Here is a 23,423-nt window from a genome sequence, read left to right as displayed (position 1 = left end):
GCATCTTGGATTAAGTTAATGCTTGGATTTTCTAGCTAGCTGTGTATTCTTAGCTGTATCAGTTGATTTGATGTAATATATTTTCAGGGTAGGACCTTAAGGTATTAGGTGTGGCTCTTAACTCTCAGAGTATCTACAAAGATGTTCTTAGGGGTTGAGTTTCCCTGCTATAGGAGTATTCAAGCAGGCTGAGTGGAATAATATACTGGTAGATTCTAAAATTTAGCTAAACACTGTACCCATTCCATCAAAAACAGCCCCGAGTATGTATGCAAGAGTAGTTATTATAATGACCAGATCCTCTATCAACAACGAGGTTTAGATTTCTGGTCTGTTGAGGTATCCAAGTCAGCTTGTGACCAAGTGAGACCCTTCCCTGGTGCAATCCCAGTTACCTTGGGTGATTGTGGTCTCAGTCAAGTTGCTGCCTGGGTCGTCGGGCTGCTGTTCTGATTTCTGGAGCTGGGCACTTGCTTTTCCTACGGGGCAAACTGAGCCGCTGCTGCCGCCTCTGCAGCTGTTGTAGGTGCCACCCCCGGAGCCCCCACCGCTGCTGAAGCTGCCGTTGCCGTGTCCACCGCTGCTGCTCACCCCGAAGCCGCTGCTGCGGGATCTGTCACCGCTGCCGCTCCTGGGTCCGCTGCTGCTGGGGCCACTAGTACCGGTGCTGGAGCCGCTGAAGTTGCTGCCGAATTCTGCTCCTGCTTGGGTCCCGCCGTCAGCCCAAGTTGGCGTGGCCGGGTCCCGGGCCACTGCTGTGTTCGCTGGAGCTGGGTTCAGGCGGCGGGGGAGGGGAGGGAGCCGCGGCTGCTTTGGTTGTATCGCTTCTCCACGTGTGCTTTTTCCTCGCGATCTGCTCCTCCCTCCGTTGCTCGCTGCCGCTCTCCCCTCACGTTTCCCGAGTTGCGGAGAGCGCGGTGTGAGGGGAAAATCCCGCACCTGGCTTCTCCTGCAGCTCGAGCCGAGAGTCCGGCGGTTTTCTGCCGCTCCGCGGTTGCGGCGGGTAGCCGAGCCGCCCCGGAGCCGCTGTTCCCGCCTATTGATTTTCTTCTGATATTTTCTGATTAGTTCTTTTTCTAGTATTTTATTTATTTATTTAAGAGAGGGAGAAAGAGGCAGATAGAAAGAGAGAGAATGTGTACACCAGGGCCTCTAACCACTGCAAAAAATAACTCCAGATGCTTACGCCACCTTGCGTATCTGGCTTACATGGGTTCTGGGGAATGGAACTTGGGTCCTTAGGCTTTGTAGGCAAATGCCTTAACCTCTAAGCCATCTCTCCAGCCCCAAACATTTATCTTTCTTTCTTTCTTTCCTCCTTTCTTTCTTTCTTTTTTTGAGATAGGGTCTCACTTTAGCCCAGGCTGATCTGGGGATTCACTATGTAGTCTCAGGGAGACCTCAAACTTAGTGATCCTCCTACCTCTGTCTCCTGAGTGCTTGGATTAAAGGTGTGCACCACGATGCCTAGCTTCTGGTTTGTTTTATTATGATGGATTACCTCTCTGGTGGTTAACTCATCAGTAACTTTTCAAAAATTCTTGTCTAAATGACACTAAGAAGTATTATCAATTTTTGCATAATATTTATAGTGTATTTAAAGTAACATTAGAAACAAGGAAACAATATAATGTTCCCCCCCTTAAAGTAAGTTGTCTATGAAATGAGGAGTAAGGGATTGATAAGATGATTTTATTTCTCATATACTATACCTCTAAAATTGATTTAATTTAGGAATTAAAAATACAATTAATTTATATCCAAATTCCAATAGAAAATGAAACAGCTTTATCAGATTACCTAGACTCAAGTCTGCTGAGTCAGAGTTTTATTTTCTCACTAGAAATCCTTCTTTCTCCTTTGAGAGCTGAGAGCCATGTTATCTGGATGGATACACACATACACACACACACACACACACACACACACAGAGAGAGAGAGAGAGAGAGAAAGAGAGAGAGAGAGTGTGTGTCAACTATTCCAGAACACTCCTCAAAATGTGACATCTCAGTTCCACAGTTCACTGTGTGTGGGTTCTGCCTGGAAATGCAGCTTCAAGCTGGCCTCTGCCTCCCCTTCCCTCTTACCCAACTTCCTGCCTTTATGTGTCTCAGACTAGACAGTGGACTGTAAAGACTCTGGTCTAAAGGAGTCACTTCTGAGTGTTTCCACTGGAGTAGGTGCTTGGAAGAGAGAAGCAGCAAACAGTAATATATTCCTCAAACAGTCATTGTATTTTCAAGTTTCATATGACTTGTTAGATTTCTTTGCAATTGGGTTTTCATATATTTGAATGTTCTAAAAATGGCCTGTCTGCAATTCTTGCCCTCAGCTTTGTATAGAATTCAGAAAGAGAATGGCACCTTTCCGAATTTTGTGTTATATTTCAACAAATATAACCTTTACTTGGGAGCAAAATGTCCCCACAGTGAAACTCTCTCCAGATGCCTAGTTGGCCACCAGTGTAAGTAGATATTTTCTAGTCTGTATTTACCTCTTCAGGATGCAGACCTTAAAAAGGCTTGTAGAGGAAAGTATTCAGAGATCCTCACCTTCAGCTATGGATGACAAATCTTATTTTCCTGATTAAGATAACTAAGAGCAAACAAAAGTAAGGCTGGTGGTATCACCATACCTGATTTTAACCTGTACTACAGAGCCATAGTAACAAAAACAGCATGGTACTGGCACAAAAACAGACATGTAGATCAGTGGAACAGAATAGAGGACGCAGATGTAAGTCCAGGTAGCTATAACCACCTGACATTCGATAAAAGTGCCAAAAATACTCATTGGAGAAAAGACAGCCTCTTCAGCAAATGGTGTTGGGAAAGCTGGATATTTATCTGTAGAAGGATGAAAATAGATTCTTCTCTCTCTCCATGCACAAGAATTCAGTCCAAGTGGATTAAAGACCTTAACATGAGACCTGAAACTGTGAAACTGCTAGAGGAAAAAGTAGGGGAAACTCTTCAACATATTGGTCTTAGCAAAGACTTTCTGAATACAACCCCAATTGCTCAGGCAATAAAACCACAGATTAATCATTGGGACCTCATGAAATTACAAAGATTTTGCACTGCAAAGGACACAGTGAAAAAAGCAAAGAGGCAACCTACAGAATGGGGAAAATCTTCACCAGCTATATATCTGATAGAGATTAATATCTATGATATACAAAAAACTTAAAATGTTAACTAATAAGGAATCAAACAAGCCAATCAAAAAATGGGCTATGAAGCTAAATAGAGAGTTCTCAAAGAAAGAAATTTGAATGGCATATAAGCACCTAAACAAATGTTCTACGTCACTAGTCATCAGGGAAATGCAGATTAAAACTACATTGAGATTCCATCTCACTCCTGTCAGATTGGGTACCATCATGAAAACAAATGATCATAAATGTTGGCGGGGATGTGGAAAAAGAGGAACCCTTCTACACTGCTGGTGGGAATGCAATCTGGTCCAGCCATTGTGGAAATCAGTGTGGAGGTTCCTAAAACAGCTAAAGATTGATCTTCCATATGACCCAGCTATAGCACTCCTAGGCAGATATCCGAAGGACTCATCTCATTTCCTGAGAAGCACGTGCTCAACCATGTTTATTGCTGTTCAATTTATAATAGCTGGGAAATGGAACCAGCCTAGATGTCCCTCAACTGATGAGTGGATAATGAAGATGTGGCACATTTATACAATGGAGTTCAGTGGTAAAGAAAAATGAAGTTATGAAATTTGCAGAAAAATGGATGGATCTGGAAAGGATTATACTAAGTGAGGTAACCCAGGCCCAGAAAGCCAAGCACCACATGTCCCTCATAGGTGAATCCTAGCTACAGATGATTGGGCTTCTGCATGAGAAGGAAAATACTTAGTAGCAGAGGCCAGTAAGTTGAAAAGGAGACATAAAGGGAAGAGAAAGGAAGGGAGGAGGGTACTTAATAGGTTGGTATTGTCTATATGTAAGTAGAATGATTGAGATGGGGAGTTAATATGATGGAGAATGGAATTTCAAAGGGGAAAGTGTGGGGGGGGGAGGTAGGGTACTACCATGGTATATATTTTGATAACCATGGAAAAAGTTAATAAAAATTAAATAAATAACTTTAAAAAATATATATATAACTAAGAGTGATCAGAATCCAGCCCACTGCCTCAGGACATTCTCTTGACTGGATGGAAGTGTGAGTAGTATGGCCCAGGCTGTCCTATGAAGGCAGTTATCTGTGGAAATTGGTGCTCTCCAGAGCCTTGCAATGTAAAATAACATGTAGAAAAACTTAACCACTTCAGTCAGCAGAGTCCAATATGGGCATCACCTCTCACAGTCTCTAAACTGGGACTTCCAGGTAAGATGTGGCGTAGGTACCACGCCAAAGCAGCCTAGGGGGGAACAAGACAAAAAAAAAAAAACAAAAAAAAAAAAACAAAAAAAAAAAACCTCAGCAAAATACACACTTTTCCTAAAAAGCGCGGTGTTTAGGAAATTGGAATGGCAGTGGAGAAGTAGAAGAGATTCAGAGCCTGCACAGGCCGGCAAAAGCAGCCCCAGCAGAGCCACCGACCACAGTGGCAGCGGTGCACCAGAAAGCTGCCAGGATGGGCTCAAGCCGCAGGAAAAAGCCAGGTGAGGGGAGCTTCCACTCACTCCAGAGCTCTCTGCAAACTCTAGGAATGTAAAGGGAGAGTGGCAGTGAACAACGGAGGAGCAGATCACAAGGAAGAACAACACGTGGAAGAGCGAGAGAACTAGAGCAGCATTGGCTCCCTCCCCTCCCCCACCGCCTGTGCCCAGCTCCAGCGAATAGAGCTGCGGTCGGGGGACCCAAGCGGGAGCAGAGTCTGGCAGCAACACCAGCGACTCCAGCACCGGCAACAGCAGCCCCAGCAACGGCAGATCCAGCAAGCAGTTTTACCAGCAGCAGCAGTGGCTACAACAGCAGCTTCAGAGGCAGCAGCAGGGGATCCAGCAGTGGCACCTACAGCAGCAACAGCAGCAGTAGCAGTTCCAGCAGCAGGAGTGCTGATCTGCAGGGCCACAGTTTCCAGCCTCGGTTTTCCCCACAGGAAAAGCCAGTGCCCAGCTCCACAAATCAGAACAGTGGCCCAACGACCCAGGCAGCAACTTGACTGAGACAAGTTTCATCCAAAAAGGTAACTGGGATTGCACCAGGGAAGGGTCTCACTTGGTCACAAGCTGACGTAGATCCCTCAATGGACCAGAAATCTTAACCTCTTTGTTGATAGAGGATCTGGTTGTTATAATACCTACTCTTACATAAATACTCGGTGCTGTTTTTGATTGAATGTGTACAGTGTTTAGTGAAATTTTACTATCTACCTGTATTTTATTCTACTCAGCCTACTTGAATACTCCCATAGCAGGGAAACTCACCTTTGTAGGAACACCTTTGTAGATACTCTGAGAGTCTTAAGAGCCACACCTAACACCTTAAACTCCTACCCTGAAGATATATAACATCAGATCAATTGATACAGCTAAGAATACCCAACTAGCTAGAAAATCCAAGCATTAACTTAATCCAAGATGCAAAAATATATACATTATAACACAAGAAACACTAAAAAGCAAGACAATATAAATCCACCTAAAAGTATTAATACATCAGAAATGACCTCCAGTGAGAACAAGTTAGAGGAAATGCCTGAGAAAGATTTCAAAAGATGATTGTAAATATGTTCAAAGAAGTCAAAGAACAAATCAAAGGAGTCAAAGAGGAAATCAAAGGAATCAAAGAATATGCAGGACACCAATTTAATGAAATAAAGAGGGCAATACAAGACATAAATAAGGAAATAGAAATAATAAAGAAAAACCAGTCAGAATTACTAGCAATGAAGAACACAGTTAATGAAATAAAAAACTCTGTAGAAAATCTCACCAGTAGAATGGATGAAGGAGAGGACAGAATATCTAAGCTAGAAGACCAGGTGGCAGATCTAATACAGTCCAAAAAAGAGAAAGACAAACTTATAGAAAAGTATGAGTGGGAATTTCAAGATATTCGGGACACTATGAAAAGATCACATATAAGAATTCTGGGCATAGTAGAAGGAGAAGAATTCCACTCTAAAGGGACAGTAGGCATCTTCAACAAAATCATAGAAGAAAACTTCTCCCAAATTGGGAAAGAGGTGCCAATACAGATACAGGAAGCCTTTAGAACTCCAGCCAGACAAACCCTGGAAAGAACCTCTCCTCACCATATTATAATCAAACTACCAAACATACACACCAAAGAAAAAATATTGAAAGCAGTTAGAGAGAAAAATCAAGTTACCAACAAAAGCAAGCCCTTCAGGATTACAGCAGATTATTCAACACAAACTTTTAAAGCCAGAAGGGCTTGGAGTGATGTGTTCCAAGTTCTGAAAGATAAAAACTGTCAACCAAGGTTACTTTATCCTGCAAAGCTATCCATTCAAATAGATGGAGAAATAAGGACATTCCATGACAAAAGCAGGCTAAAGGAGTATTTGAAGACAAAACCAGCCCTACAGAAAATACTTGATAGAATCCTCCATGCTGAAGAAAAGGAAAAGCACACATATAAGGAACCTGGAAAAAAATCAAGCAATACTCAAATACTAGTTAACACGAGAGGAAAGGTAGAACCGGAACCACAAAAAAAAAAAAAAAAAAAAAAAAAAAAAAAGCAAACATAAATACACACCTTTCAATAATACCTCTTAATATCAATGGCCTCAATGCCCCAACCAAAAGACATAGGTTTGTGGACTGAGTTAAAAAGCAGGATCCTACAATTTGTTGTCTCCAAGAAACTCACCATTCTACAAAGAATAGACATTATCTTAGGGTGAAAGGTTGGAAAACAGTGTTTCAAGCAAATGGGCCTAGAAAACAAGCAGGGGTTGCTAACCTAATATCTGACAAGTTAGACTTCAGTCCAACGTTAGTCAAGAAAGATATGGACGGACACTCTATATTCATTAAGGGCACACTCCAACAGGAGGACATTACAATCCTAAACATTTACGTACCGAACATAGGGGCTCCCAAATTCATCAAACAAACACTATTATAACTAAGGTCGCAGATAACACCAAACACAGTGGTGGTGGGTGACTTTAACACCCCACTCTCATCAATTGACTGATCATCCCAGGAAAAAATAAACAGAGAGGCATCTGGACTAAATGAGGTCATAGAAGGAATGGACCTAACAGATATATACAAGACATTTCATCCAAATGCTGCAGGATATACATTCTTTTCAGCAGCAAATGGCACATTCTCTAAAATAGATCATATATTAGGACACAAAGGAAATCTTAACAACTTCAGGAAAACTGAAATAATTCCTTGCATTCTATCTGACCACAATGTAATTAAACTACAAATCAATAGCAAGAAAGTCTATAGAGCATACACAAAATCATGGAAGCTAAACAATACACTACTAAATGATGAATGGGTCAATGAAGAAATAAAGAATGAAATCAAAAAATTTATAGAGTCAAATGATAATGAGAACACAACATACCAAAATCTCTGGGACACAATGAAGGCAGTTCTAAGAGGTAAATTTATAGCTTTAAATGCCTATATTAAGAAATTAGAAAGGTCGCAAGTAAACGCCCTAATGCTTCACCTTAAAGCCTTGGAAAAGGAAGAACAAGGCAAACCAAATATCAGTAGACAGGAAGAAATAATAAAGATTTGGGCAGAAATTAATGAAATAGAAACCAAAAAAAATCCAAAACATTAATGAAACAAAGAGTTGGTTCTTCGAAAGGATAAACAAGATTGATAAACCCTTAGCAAATCTGACCAAAAGAAAGAGAGAAAAGGCACAAATTAATAAAATTAGAGATGAAAAAGATTCCAGAGAAATTCAAAAAGTCATAGGGACTGTGATGGTTTGATTCAGGTGTCCCCCATAAACTTAGGTATTCTGAATGCTAGCTCCCCAGCCGATGGATATTTGGGAATTAATGCCTCCTGGAGGGAGTGTATTGTTGGGGGCGGGCTTATGCGCTTTATAGCCAGTTTCCCCATGCCAGTGTTGGGCATACCCTTCTGTTGCTGTGGTCCATCTTATGTTGGCCAGGGGGTGATGTCCACCCTCTGCTCATGCCATCGTTTTCCCCTGGCATCGTGAAGCTTCCCCTCAAGCCTGTAAGCCAAAATAAACCTCTTTTTCCCGGAAGCTACTCTTGGTTGGGTGATTTCTACCAGCAATGTGAACCGGACTGCAACAGTAAAGTGGTACCGAGGAGTGGGATTGCTGCTAGACACCTGACTTTGTGGCTTTGGCCTTTTGGAACTGATTTTCAAGAGGTATGTGGGAGGATTTGAAACGTTGGCCTAACAGATGCTTTGCAGTGCTGTAAGTACAGCTTGATGGTCTATCCTGGTCAGACCTGAAAGAACTGAAGGCAGTAAGAACTATGGACTGTGAGGTTTGGCTTATGAGGGTGAGAAAGAGCTTTTGCCTAGACTGGGCTAGCAGTCTGTGTGAGAAGCTTGCTCTTGTGCCCATGTCCTGAGAGTTGTGCAGGGTTGCTTTGCGTAGAAATGAACTGGTGTGTAAGCCCAGAAAGCCAAGCGCCACATGTTCTCTCTCATATGTGGATCCTAGCTACAGATGATTGGGCTTCTGCGTGAGAATGAAAATATTTAGTAGCAGAGGCCAGTAAGTTAAAAAGGAGACATAAAGGGTAGAGAAAGGAAGGGAGGAGGATACTTAATAGGTTGATATTGTATATATGTAATTACAATGAATGTAATGGTGAGGTAATATGATGGAGAATGGAATTTCAAATGGGAAAGTGTGGGGGTGGGGAGGGAGGGAATTACCATGGGATATATTTTATAATCATGGAAAATGTTAATAAAAATTTATTAAAAAAAAAAAAAAAAGAAAGAGAGAAATGAACTGGTGTGTGCAGAGGGATATGGCACAGAAAGAAAAATCTTTGGGTAACTGTTGCCCGTTCAGCTGCAACTGAGAGATGACAACCTTTGAGACTGGGCCAGCTGACCTGCGCTGGGACAACAAGAAGAATGTTGACTCTTTTGAAGGGGCCTGAGTGCTCAAGGTGTGTCCTGTTCTTCAAAGTCTGCTTTATTCCCCCCTGGATTAACAAATTGGCCCCCTACCTGGTATCGTGGAGTATAAGAAATGCTGGAAAGAGGGTCATTGAGTTTGCAACACGGTCTTGTGTTTTGGAAATGGCCATGGGCAGTGTGAAGCGGGTTTGCTGGTTGCCTGCATAGAGACCCCATGGGGCCATGAGGATGATCCGTGGCTTGCAGTGGAGACCCAGTGGAGATGCCGGGACCATGAGATGGCTGCCAAGGAGCTGCCGGCCCCGATGAAGTTTTCCAGGACTGTGAGTAGCCTAGCTGGAGGGGTAGAATTGTAATGACAGAGACTTATTGCTGGTTAGAATTATCGGACTTGAAGATTTGTCACTGGCTAGAGTTGCTGCACTTGAAGCTACAGAGTTTGATGTTTGCCCTGGTTGTTTTAAATCTTGTATTGGTTGAATATTTCTTTGCTATGCTCAATGCCATCTTTTGCAGTGTGAATATTTATTCTGTGCCATTATGGGTTTTTTGAGGTTATTTTTTGGTATTATGGCTCAGTTAAAAGATCTTGGACTATGGGGATGTATGAACATCATTGGGATTGATAAAAACTATGGGGACTTTTAAAGTCAGACTGAAAGCATTGTATTTTACATCATGTATGGATATCAGTTTATGGGGGCCAGGGGCGGAATGTGATGGTTTGATTCAGGTGTCCCCCATAAACTGAGGTGTTCTGAATGCTAGGTTCCCAGCTGATGGATATTTGGGAATTAATGCCTCCTGGAGGGAGTGTATTGTTGGGGGTGGGCTTATGGGCTTTATAGCCAGTTTCCCCATGCCAGTGTTTGGCATACCCTCCTGTTGCTGTAGTCCACCTTATGTTGGCCAGGGGGTGATGTCCACCCTCTGCTCATGCCATCATTTCCCCCTGCCATCGTGGAGCTTCCCCTCGAGCCTGTAAGCCAAAATAAAGCTCTTTTTCCCAGAAGCTGCTCTTGGTTGGGTGATTTCTACCAGCAATGCGAACCGGACTGTAACAGGGACATGCTATAAAAGCATATACTTCACAAAGTATGAAAATCTGAAAGAAATGGATGATTTCCTTGATTTATATGACCTACCTAAATTAAATCAAGATGAGATTAATTACTTAAATAGACCTATAACAAGCATGGAGATCCGAACAGTTATCAATAATCTCCCATCTAAAAAAAGCCCAGGCCCAGATGGAATTTACTGCTGAATTTTACCAGATCTTCATGGAAGAGCTAACACCATTGCTTCTTAAGCTTCTCCAGGAAATAGAAAAAGAAGGAATTCTACCAAACTCCTTCTATGAAGCCAGCATCATCCTGATACCAAAACCAAGCAAAGATAGACCAAAAAAAGTAAATTATAGACCAAGCTCCCTCATGAACATGGATGCAAAAATTCTCAACAAAATATTGGCAAACAGAATACAAGAATATATCAGAAAGATCATTCACCTTTGCCAACTAGGCTTTATCCCAGAGATGCAGGGATGGTTCAATATATGCAAATCTATAAATGTAATACAGTATATAAATGGATTGAAGGACAGAAATCACACGATAGTCTCATTAGACACAGAGAAAGCATTCGACAAAATCCAACATACCTTCATGACAAAAGTCCTACAGAGACTGGGAATAGAAGGAACATAACGCAGTATAATAAGAGCTATTTATGACAAGCCTACAGCCTAAATGGGGAAAAACTGGAAGCTTTTCCACTAAAATCAGGAACAAGACAAGGGTGTCCACTGTCCCCACTTTTATTTAATATAGTTTTGGAAGTCATAGCCATAGCAATAAGGCAAGAGACACACATAAAAGGGATACAAATTGGAAGGGAAGAGATCAAGTTATCATTATTTGCAGATGACATGATTCTATACATAAAGGACCCTAAAGACTCTACTAGCAAACTGTTAGAGCTGATAAAAACCTACAGCCATGTAGCAGGATACAATATAAGTATACAAAAATCAGTAGCCTTCATATATGCTAACAGCAAACACAGAGGATGAAATCAGAGAATCACTCCCATTCACAATTGCAGCAAAAAAAAGAGAAAGTACCTTGGAATAAACCTAACCAAGGAAGTAAAGAATCTCTATCATGAAAACTTTCAAACACTCAAGTGAGAAATTGCAGAAGACAGTAGAAAGTGGAGAAACATCCCTTGTTCCTGGATTGGAAGAATCAATATTGTGAAAATGGCAATCTTACCAAAAGCAATCTACACATTTAATGCAATCCCTATCAAAATTCCAAAGACATTCTTCATGGAAATAGAAAAAACAATCCAAAAATTCATTTGGAATCACAAAAAACCTCGAATATCTTAAATAATACTGAGCAACAGTCTCTAAAACTGTAAATCCTAGGACCAGGAACACTTCCGTAGACTTTTCAAAAGGACCTTCCCTCGCGCCTTTAATCCCAATGCTCTGGAGGCTGTGGTAGGAGGATCCCTGTGAGTTCAAGGCCAGCCTGGAACTACAGAGTGTGTTCCAGGTCATCCTGGGCTAGCCCACCTTAAACAAAAATCAAGCAAACAAAAAGAGCTTCCTTGAAAAGTGGGGTGGACGTAACTTTCCATTTTATACTCTTTGCAGGGACCAAGACACTGGCAAAAATATATCCCCTCTCTCCATAGAGCTCACAGTTCAATGAGAAAGTAAATATTATGCACATTTTTACGAAAAGAAATTTATATGTATAAATTTGGTAAGTGCCAGAAAGATTGTAGTGACTTGAGATGTAATTATAATGTAATCTTGGTCCATTTTATAGCCATAAGTGAATACCTTAAATTGAGTAGTCTGTTAAAAAAAAAAAAAATCCTGGTTCTGGGAACAGCAAAGTTCAAGATTGGGAAGAAACATCTAGCAAGGGCCCTGAACTGTGCTATCACATGCTTCTCGTGGTGGGAGTGTGTCCAAGAGCAGCGTGTGCTCACAGAAGGCAGAGGTGCATCATCGGGCCACCCTGCGTTATGGGAACCTGTGGCTGCAGTAGGTAATCAGGCCTTTGAAAGCAAGAACTCACCGCTTCATGGGAAAGGGTATTCAACTACGCTTGAGGGGACTGCCACAGCAGTGCTGCCTAGAATAAAACCTCAGGCTACTTCTGTGTCAAAAAAAACTAAACTCAAAATCTTACTTGGTTTAGACTGGCAGAGTCGGCAAATGACTATAAGAAGCTATCAGATAAATGGGGATGGGTGTGGGAGAAGGTGGTTTGTAGACAGGGCATCCCCCAATGAATACCAAAGGGTATGTGAGAATTTGATTGGTTGAAGGAATAAAATAAAAACATATATATATATATATATATATATATATATATATATATATTTTTTTTTTTTTTTTTTCAGATCAGTAGTAATGGATTTTACAGAGTTGAAACTTGAAAACCACTGTTTTTGTTTTTAATTTTTGTTTTGTTTTTCGAGATAGGCTTTGGCTCCAGCCCAGGCTGACATGGAATTTACTATGTAGTCTCAGGGTAGCCTTGAACTCACAGCAGTCCTCCTACCTCTGCCTCCACCATGTCTGGCTTGAACCCACTTCTTTGAAGATAATAATTTGTACACACTTGTATGTGTGGGGGAGCGGGCATTTGCAAAGGACAACCTCATGGGTCATTGGATAGTTGAATACTCTAAAAATGGCCTATCTGCAATTCTTACCCTCTGATTTGTGTAGAACTCAGAAAGGGAACGGTGCCTTTCCGAATTCTGCATTATATTCCAACAAACGAAACCTTTACTTGGGAGCAAAGTGTTCCCACAGTGAAACTCCACATGCCTGGTTGACCACCAGTGTAAGTGAGATGCTATTCACATTATTTATAAACAGGGTCTTGCCTTTCACTGGTCTGGAGCTCACCATTTAGGCTACATTGGCTAATTAACAGGCCCTGGGGATCCTCCTGTGTTGGTCTTTCCAGCCCTGGGATTGTGGGCAGGCACCACCACACCCTCTTCTTTGCATGAGTTCTGGGACTCAAACTCAGGTCCTCGTGCTTGCAAGACAAGTATTTTACTGACCGAGCTATCTCCACAGCCCAATAATAATGTTTTTTATTTTTATAATTATTTTTATTTTTATGAACTGTGAACTTTACTATGTAAATAAATCCCATGTTAGTCATATTCCCCTCAGGTTCCCTCTTATGTCCCCCATTCCACCCTCATTCCACTGAGGCCCTCCTCGGTGGGGTTATTGGTATTCACTGTGGGTTCATGAACACATCAGCCGGACTCTGGGGGTGGGGGCCGTGCCTCAAGAGACTCCTTCCCCCCCGTGACTCTTCCAGTCTTTCACATTGCTACAGAACTGGCAGTGAGTTCAACTGTTTTACCAGGAAACTCTGCTGCAGAGGGGCCTGTTTCCTTACAGCAGGACAGGCTGACCAGGGGCTGCTTATTTTCTGACCACAGGGCTCTTTGGTCCCCATGACAGCCAAGCGGCTGCTGTGACTCTAGCTGCAGAGCCTGTCCTCGCTGTTCCGGCACGGAACAAAAGCAGGACCAGTATGCACATGCGGAAAGCAGAACCCTGACTCACCCGCAGACTTCGCACGAACTTTATTGGTTAGATCAGTGTCACATGGCCAGTCCATGTCGTCAAAGAAGCGGGAGTGGGGGGGGGATATGTTTAGGCTGCGCATCAAATTGAGTTTGCTAATAAGGAAAACGAGGAAGAGGGTGTTGGATGAGTAATTCTTCTTGGGATCATTGGGTTTTTAGCCCACTCTGAGTTGAAATGCTTTTTTTAGTACACTTGCCCAAATGACTTGGTTACTGTGTTTCAAAAGATTGTAACTTTGGGGCATATGTTCCCCAGCCTCTAGAACCTCACCATCTGAAGGAGTCTGTTGAAATGTTAACAGACATAAGCCAAAAAGAATCTCATCTTATGATAACACAGATGGATTTCCATAACACCAGCGCCTCTGATCTGTTCTGTTCCCCTGTTATAAAGCAGGCGGTCACACAGTGACTCCAACAGCCCATGTGCCATAGTTTAGGGGTGAAAGAAAACCAAAAAAAAAAAAAACTTTCTAAATCATTTAATCCCCCCAATCATTTTCATATCATCTATTATAATTGTAATTGCAAAATGCTAGATCTGCTATGCACATTGGTATTTTCTGACACTTTTTGTTGAACATCCTGAGGTTAACTTGGGGAACAAGGAAATGATTGGGTATCAGTGGGTAGGAAGCCTAGCTCCAGTGGGCATCTGGAACACCATGGAATGATGCTTATGACCTTGCGTGTTATTCCAGCGCTGTTGTTGTGCACACTTCTGTGTGGGTTTGGGTACAGTGTGTGCTGCTGACACCCGCACCCCCCCCCAAGCTTGTTCACATATGGTACACAGCCTACATGATGGCTCCCAGTTAGCTCCACTTTCTGGCATTCTTGTTCCTGTCTAGTCCCTTCCCACACTGTATCAGGATAGATTTCTGCAGCCAGCAGCAAAAATACTACTGGATAGAACTTGTGGCCTCTGTTTGCCTCTCTCGTATCATTTTTCCTGAGAGAAGCTAGCCTCTAAAAGTGTAATATGGACAGTCAAGCAGCCCCATGGGAAGGTCTGTTTGATAATTAAACAGGTCTTCTACCAACAGCCAGTGAGGAACTGCAGAACCTATGACGAGTCATGTCTGTGTGCCATCTTGGAAGCAGAGCCTCTAGCGGAAGTCAAGCCATTGGTACTGAAGCTCACTCTACGCTTTGGCTGCAGATCATGGCTAAACCAATTTTCATAATTGTTTATGGTTTTGAAGTACACAGTTTGGGGGTGATTTATTCTAAAGCCACAGATAACTAATACGTTACATGCTTCTGCTTTCTGCTCTGGGGCACCTTGGATGGAGAGGAGGCTTAGGTGTGGCCAAGCATCTGTACAGAGCAGGAAGTTAGCACTATTGATGACCCCCTTTGATTAATGAGAAGGAGCTGATGCATACATAGACCTATGTCCTGTCTTTCAGTAGGACACTTCTGAAAAATATTAAATGGGCTTCTCAAGTGGTCCTAGCAGCATTAAGCCCCTGTTTCCCACAGTGGTGTCTTCCCACTCTGTTCTCTTAGTCTCCGGGCCTTCCTTGCAGGATCACCTCCCCAACAACCTACCTGTGCCCATAGACCGCTGTCAGGCTCCTCAGTGAAACCCAAAGTGTGAATAAACAGAAAATGGCTGCAGTGTTCGAGAACAGTAAGTGGGTATGTGTGGAAGAGAGGGAATGCAGGGGTAACCCTGTTTTATAAAAACCAGCTCTTTTTTTAATAGAACATGTGTGTGCCATGTGGCCATGGGTACATGACATACATGTGAAGATCAGAGGACAACCTGAAATGTCAACCCTTGTTTTCCACTTTGTCTTGAGGCAGGATATCCCTTGTTCCTCCGCTCTGGACACCAGGCTGACTGGCCTAAGGGCTTTAGGGTTCTCCTGTTTGTGGCTGCCTTCTTGCTGAAGATGTGCCAGGATTGCAGATGCCTCTGCTTCGGCTTCCAGCTTTACAAGGGTTCTGGAGATAGATCAGAACTCCGGTCATGAGGCTTGCATCTGCATCATCTCCCCAGCCCACAACCAGTATTTATTCTCGAGGCCTGCCCAGGGACCAGACCCTTCCCACTAGGCCCCATCCTGCAATGCTGATGCATGGAGAACACCTTACTATCAGTTTCCATGGGCTGTGAGGGAGCAAGCCTTCTTCAAAGCAGAGCTCTGTGTTTCTTGGGTGGGTTGGAAAAGTTTGCAAAGCCTGCACAAGGAGCTGTCAGGTGAATTGGGGGTGAGGGGTAGGGTTGGCTGCAGTTTCTCAAAATGAGAATGTGAACATTTGACTTCCTGGATGAGAGCAACAGGATTAGCTCAGCTGAAGGAGAATAGACAAATAAGTTTATTTTATTGGAGGACTTCTTTAGCAGGATAATGATAAATGACCCCCCCCCCTTTCTTCTCTTTTAAAGAAATGTGTGCGTTTTACATTCTGTCAGCCTTGAAGGTTTCCTAATTAGGCATTTACATGTCAAGAGCTCTTAGAAGCCCTTTCTCTAGGCATTAATAAAGAATAAAATAGTTCCTGAGGGGGACAAAAAGGGTCAACTGTGCATAGTACATTCCCCATTTTCCAAAAAGACAGCTCACTCAAAAGGCCTGATTGCTAAGTCCCAGCACAGTTAAGAACTTCCTGAGGGCTTTGGTGTCCACAAAGAGGTGCTCTCCCACCTGCTAGCTTGCACTGTGGTCTGCTAGAACAGGGAGGACTTACTGGAAAATATTTTCCTAAGGACAGAAGATCCAAACTTCCTTCATCCGTTTGGATGCCGCCGTTCCTGCTTCTGCATAGACTGTACTTCTGCATAAGGTCGTGTGCAACAGAGTGCAACAGGTGGTCTCTGTTTCACACCAGCTGTGCACCTCCAGGGCAGCGGGGGACAAAGCCACGTTTTTCATAGATACTTTAAGTTCATTTGGAGAGAGAGGGGGGAAGAGGCAGATAGAGAAAGAGAGAATGGGCATGCCAGAGCCTCCAGCCACTACAAATGAACTCCAGACGCATGTGCCACCTTGTGCATCTGGCTTACATGGGTACTGGGGCATCGAACCAGGGTCCTTAGGCTAAGCCATCTCTCCAGCCTTCACTTTTCTTTTCTTTTTTTTTTTTTAATGAAAGCTATCATCACCATGTAATAGATTGTCTTAACTAAAATAACTCTCTTGGGCTGGGGAGATAGCTTAGCAATTAAGGTGCTTGCCTGCAAAGCCTATGGACTCAGATTCAATTCCCCAGTACCACATATGTCAGATGCACAAGGGGACACAAGTCTGGAGTTCATTTGTAATGGCTGGATGCCCTGACATGCCCATTCTCTCCTCTCTCAAATAAATAAAACATTCCAAAAATAAATAAAATTTTAAAAATAGTTATAAAACAGCTATCTTGCATTGATGTAACTTTATTTTATTTATTTGTTTGTTTCTTGTTTTCTTTGAGGTAAGGTCTCACTCTAGCTCAAACTGACCTGGAGTTCACTACATAGTCTCAAGGTGGCCTCAAATTCATGGTGATCCTCCTACCTCTGCCTTCTGAGTGTTGGGATTAAAGGTGTGTGCCACCACACCTGGCTTGATATAACTTTATTAACCATCTGAAATCTAAAGGGGTCTCTTATAGTCAGATGGCTTCATGAATTAAAAGAACTATAATGGCTGGGTTCCTTTGGTTATGACATCTGCATAAGTTACTGTTGTCATTGCTACAACCAAGTACCTGCAAAGAAGCAACTTAAGGAAAGAATGATTTGTCATGGCTTACTGTTTGAGGAAATCCAGTCCATCATGGTGGAGAAGGCATGGCAATGGGCTATAAAGTATGACCTGTGTCAAGAAAACAAACTTCAAGGGCAGGAGGGGGTCTGAGGAGATGGCTCCGTGGACAGAAAACTTGCCACACAAATGTGAGAGCTGGTTCAGATCCTCATTACCCATGTAACTGCCAGGTACGTCTGGCGGCCTGTCTGAGATCTTAGCACTCAGGAGACAGAAGCAAGATCCCCGGGGAAAGCTAGCTAGCTAGACTAGCTGAACCCAGAGCCCTGGGTTCAAGGGAGACACCCTGCCCCGGTAAATAAGATGGGGCTATGATGGAGGAAGATACTCAGTGTCAGCCTCTAACCTCCACACCCATAAGCATGCTCACCCTCACACACATGTGAACGTACACACACACACACACACACACACACACACACAAAGATGAAAGATAAAACTGGATGGAGATGTATCTCGGTAGCGCAAATGCTTAGCATGCATGAAGCTGGGTTCAATCCCCAGTAAACTAGGCATTTGTGTTTCATGGCTATAGTTTCAGGACTTGGGAGGCTGAGATAGGTGGATCAGGCGCTCAAGGTCAGCTGTGTCTACATAGCAAGTTCAAGGCCAGTCTGGGCAATATTAGACCCTATCAGAGGGAAAAAAATTACCTATATTCAGTCTATATTTCCATCCCACAGGAGGATACAATAGCATAAAGGCATATTTTATCCCCTCATTTTAATCCTTTCTGGAAAGGGACTCATAGTCATACTCAAAGGTGTGCCTCACTAAAGTCCCAGGCAAGCTGACAATTGAAATTAAACATCACAGCACCATTCTTTCCCTGCCTGAGAGATGGTCGGTGGAGGTGGGCCAAGGACCTAGTCCAAGTCCAGTCCATCTGTAACTGACTCAAACACAAGTTTACATAGTATGCATTCATTGACTAAAAAAAATTTTTTTTGGTCATTTTATTTGTTTTTATTTATTAGAGACAGAGGGAGAGAGAATGGGTGCACCAGGGCCTCTAGCCACAAGCAAATGAGTTCCAGATGCATGGGCCATGATGTGCATCTGGCTAAAATGGGACTTGAAGAATTGAACTCGGGTCCTTAGGCTTTGCAGGCAAGCACCTTAACCGCTGAACTATTTCTCCAGCCCTCCAGTGACTTTTTGTAGCCCCAGCTCATCCTTAGAAATTCAGATCCAGAGCTGTGTCGAAGTGCTTCTAGCCATGGACGAAGATACTATTAATCTGGAATTTAGAGTAAACGAGGATTACAGGACAAGAACAAATCGAATGGGAGTGGGACTGAAAGCAGGTCTACCCTACAGCACACGAGGATCACAGGAACCTAAAGCTTATGGGGGAATTTAGGTCATCCATTCAATGGTCACAGGAGCTACATGGTGCCCAGGACAGTGTTTGCCTTGTAATAGTGCTGAAGACACAGTCCCCATCCTCAAGCAGGTCACTGCAGTGAGAACTAAGATTTTGATTTTTAGAGCCATACATGATACTCCAAGTTGGTGTTTGAATTTTTTTTTCCCTCAGTGGAATTTTCAAAGTCTCCTGATAAACTTAGATCTTGCAGTCGTACTATAACCAGAAGCCCTATTCCAACACTGTCTTGTCTGCTAAAGTAACTGTGCATGATAGCATAATTAAAAGCTTTTGGGAAAGTGAATGACAAATGTTAAGTCTCTCTCAAAACACAAAAGCTGACTTTCCTAGCTCTTGCCCTCTTCTCCATATCATTGCACTTCCTTTTCATCACAACCCCCCACCTTTCCTGATTCTGTCTGGGACAGAGGAGGAAGACTGCCCTGGAGCTTGTCGGTGAACTGAGCCCCATTGAGAGCCGGTCCTTTTGACCAAAGTATCAAAGCAATCCAGCGGTGGATTAAAGAAATAGAAGCCCACAGCTTTGGTTTTAAGAGTCAGGTCATGGAGGTCTTTGAAGGACTTGAGCTCTTGGAGTGTCTGGGGTGGGGAGAGCACGTTCCAAATGCACACCCACTTTTATTTATAGGGAAGAGGAAGGGAGTAAAGGAAATAAAGTAAGGTGAGAGATTTTTCCAGAATATAAGAGAGTGTATTGATCTCAATGAGAGTTGTCCCTTTGGTACACGTTACCATGTTAAACAAAATACTTTCTCCAACTCTGTCACATTGCCTAAAACAATTTCTTTCCAGAATTGCCTTCAGACTTGGCCAAGTATTCTTTGAGTATCCACAGTAGGAGAAATTTTATCCTCTAAGGAAGAATTTAGGTTGTGTGAACGAATCAAAAGCTGGGCAGGGGAGATGGCTTAGCGGTTAAAGCACTTGCCTACAAAGCCAAAGGACCCAGGTTCGACTCCCCAGGATCCATGTAAGCCACATTCACAAGGGGGCGCACACATCTGGAGTTTGTTTGTGGTGGCTGCACTGGTGTGCCCATTCTGTCTCCCTGCCTATTTCTGTGTCTCTTTCTCTCAAATAAAAATAAAATGTTAAAAAAAAAAAGAATTGAAAACTCAAAGCTATTTAAAATGGAATGAGAAAGACACCAGTCAAGCAGGGTGAAGGCCTCATTTGACATGGCCACCTCCTTACAGGCACAGTCACATTCTGAGGTGATCACAGTATTGAGCATAGACATTTGAGAGAACAGGGTTCAACCCAAGACACAGCTTCACCAAATGAGCCTATTATCTCTCAAGTGTTCTTTTCCAAGGGAAATAACTTCTCCTGTAAATACTGGTGTCTTTATTAAAAAGTAATTATGACTGAGTGTGATAGCTCAGACCTGTAATCCCAGCATTTGTGGGAGTGGGGAGTGAAACCAAAAGTTCAAGGTCAGCCACAGCTAGTGGGTTGGAGACCAATTTGAGCTACATGAGACCTGTCTCAAAAGAAAAGAAAAGAAAAGAAAAGAAAAGAAAAGAAAAGAAAAGAAAAGAAAAGAAAAGAAAGGAAAAGAGAAAGGAAAGAAATAAAGGAAGGAATGAAGGAAGGAAGGAAGGAAGGAAAAGAAAAAGATTATCCTATCATTGAAAGAATGGGTAAATAAATATGGTGCATACATACAATGGAAGGTGAATATGATTCAGCCTTTAAAATAAATGCAATTTTAGGGCTGGCAAAATGGCTTAGTGGTTAAGGCGTTTGCCTGTGAAGCCTAAGAACCTCAGTTCTATTCCCCAGGACCCACGTAAGCCAGATGCTCAAGGGGGTGCATGTGTCTGGAGTTCGTTCGCAGTGGCTAAAGGCCCTGGAGCACCCATTCTCTCTCTCTCTACCAGCCTCTCTCTCTCTCAAATAAAAATAAAATATTTTTTAAAAATGCAATTTTAAAATATTTTATTTATTTATCTTTATGAGAAAGAGAAAGCAAGAGATATAGAAGGAGAGAGAGAAAGAATGGGCACACTAGGGCCTCCAGCCACTGCAAGTGAACTCCGAACGCATGGGCCACCTTGTGCAGCAGGTACTCTAGCCCAGGCTGACATGGAATTCACTATGGAGTCTCAGGGTGGCCTCGAACTCACAGCAATCCTCCTATCTCTGCCTCCTGAGTGCTGGGATTAAAGGAGTGTGCCACCATGCCCAGCTTGGATTTTTGAGATACAGTCTTGCTCTAGCTCAGGCTGACCTGGAATTCACTATAGAGTCTTAGGGTGGCCTCGAACTCATGGCAATCCTCCTACCTCTGCCTCTCAAGTGCTGGGATTAAAGGCATGTGCCGCCACCATGTCTGGCCAGAAATACAATTCTTAAAAAATTAAAAAAAGAAGAAATGCAATTGTAATACACACTACAACACAGATCACCCTTGAGGAAACATGCCAAGTGGGAGAATGCACTCATGATAGGAGAAATATGGTACCATCCAGTCCCCTTCAATAAGGTACTTAGAAAAGTCAACTGCATTCAGCGAGAAGGCACAGCCATGACTACCAGGGCTATGTAGAGGGGAGAATGCCTGTATAGAGAATGAAAAAGTTCTGATGCATTCCCGGGAGGCATTTTTGCCCTGGCACTATATCTCTTGAGAAATGTAAATTACATTGCTTCTGATGCCTGCTCTTAATTTGATAATAAAACTCTTCAGATTTTTACAAGAAAGGAAGGAAAAGAGACAGTTAAGTTTTCTAGTAGAGAATCAAGGCCAAAGAGAAAGAAGTCAGACTGCAGGAGCTCCTGCCAGCCGGAGCTGGGAAACCGAGACAATTCCTGCTGAACCAGGAGAGGCTTTCGAGGCGGGCAGGTGCTGGCTCAGATGGTAGTCTAGGGAAAAGGGCTCATGTGTAATTGAATTGGGTGAAAAATCCTCTTTGATTTTCAATAAAAGGGAGATTAATCGTAAACTTGGTTATCTTTTCAAGTATGATCTAGCCTGTTTGGTGTTTTTCTCCATGATTTCTCCTTTGCCTTAGGGGCATCTGACAGGTTGCTTCAGGTGGCCGAGGACAGGACGCGGAGGATGCAGGGAGGAGGGGCGGGGGTTGGCCCTTGGCAGTGCGGAGCCCCGGGCTGCGAAAGAGCAACTGCGGCGCCGGCGGCACAGCTGCGCCCCGCGGGCTCGGAGCCCAGACTGCGGCTCTGCAGCCCGGGCCGCGGCCGCGACCGTGGCGCGCGCGGGAGCGGCGCCCGGACTTCCGCGTGCGGGCGGAGTGTCCCCGCGCGTCGAAGACCCGCTGCCACCTTCCAGTCGCCCCCGGCCCACCCCCGAAGGCACCGCGGAAGGACCCAGTCCTCCACCCGCAGCCAAGCTCACAATGTCATTTCATTTATTTACTTATTCGTTATTATTTACTTACTTGCTTGCTTATTTACAAACAGCACAATTTACGTGGTTATTTGTTTAATCTGCTTCTCCGAGGCGGGCAGTCTCCCGTGGCGCCCTGGGCGGACCTCTGAGCCGCCCTCCTCCGAGGGCGTGGCGCCCCGCGGCCTCCTCCCCAGCCCTGGGCTCCCCGCCGGCGACGCCCGCGGCCCGGCTGCAGCGCGCGGTGCCCAGCGGTCCTCGGGTGCCCACGACGCCGCATCGCCGCGGCCGGGCAGAAAGGCGCTGGGACGAGGCGCGCTCCCGGGCCCCCGCGCGTAGGCAGGCGGCCGCTAATCGGCAGATCTGCCGACCTGCTCAGCAGACACCTGACGGGAAGGTGGCGGCGCGGCGGGGACAAAGGCTGCGCGTCGGGAGCCTGGGCTCGGGTTTCCACCCCGGCCGCGGCCCCCGGCCCCGGGAGCGCACCGGCGACGGCGACGGCGAGGAGGGAGCGTGGGCGCGCCGCGGCGGTCCGGAAGCCGAGGGCCGGGTCGGTACCGGCGGCGGCCGCCCTCCCTCCCTCCCCGGCCGGGGGCGTCCTCACGCCACCCGCCGCCGTGCGCGGCTGGGCCTGGCGCGTCTGGGTGCAGGTGGGATGGGGTTCGAGTTCGGAATAAAAATTGTGACAGCCGGGAAAATTCCAGTCTGAGAAGCCCACCCACACCCCACCGTGGCTTGTCAGGTGAAGGCAGTGTTTTTTCCAGCTCTTTCTGGGCCTGCTCGGCTTTCAAAAGACGTCACTGAATGACCAGGGGCAACGAAATGGAATGTGAAGGATGTGTTTTTCTTTTTTTTCTTTCTGATGGCTTACCCATATCCAAATGTTTATCTTGTGAAAACTGGCAGAGACTGAACAAGATACTAAAAAAAAGAAAAACATAGCACGGAGGAAAACCAACCTGTCACTGGACAAGGATGTAGTCCCTCACCCGGAGCCAGCCCCTAGCCTCTGCTCAAGGCCAGAAGTCCGTGTGGGCGGGGACACTGAGACCCCGAGTGCTGTGCTCAGCCTGCAGGCGGCTGAGCCCTTGAGTTCAGCCAGCCTCCCCCAGGTGTGACCTGATATCTGCCACCCACCCACCTAAAGGGGAGTGTGTGCTCACTGTGACTGAGCCTTTGTGGCACCTTCTTACATTTTTTTGTTGTTGTTGTTTGTTTATTTGA

At 44.3% G+C, this 23,423-nt stretch overlaps 1 long non-coding RNA gene across 1 annotated transcript; it reads right to left on the bottom strand.

Moving 5' to 3' along the window:
* Positions 1–15,437: 15,437 nt before the first annotated feature.
* Positions 15,438–22,352, bottom strand: LOC123458534. Its single transcript, XR_006635714.1, has 3 exons — positions 22,252–22,352; positions 15,803–16,003; positions 15,438–15,652 (listed from the first exon to the last, which is right to left on the bottom strand). It is a non-coding gene; the product is annotated as an uncharacterized LOC123458534 (long non-coding RNA).
* Positions 22,353–23,423: the final 1,071 nt, after the last annotated feature.

The sequence above is a fragment of the Jaculus jaculus genome, chromosome 2, assembly GCF_020740685.1.
Source record: "Jaculus jaculus isolate mJacJac1 chromosome 2, mJacJac1.mat.Y.cur, whole genome shotgun sequence".
Lineage (NCBI taxonomy): Eukaryota > Metazoa > Chordata > Mammalia > Rodentia > Dipodidae > Jaculus > Jaculus jaculus.
Note: the sequence above shows the minus strand (reverse complement) of the source record. Positions and strands in the feature narration are given on the sequence as shown.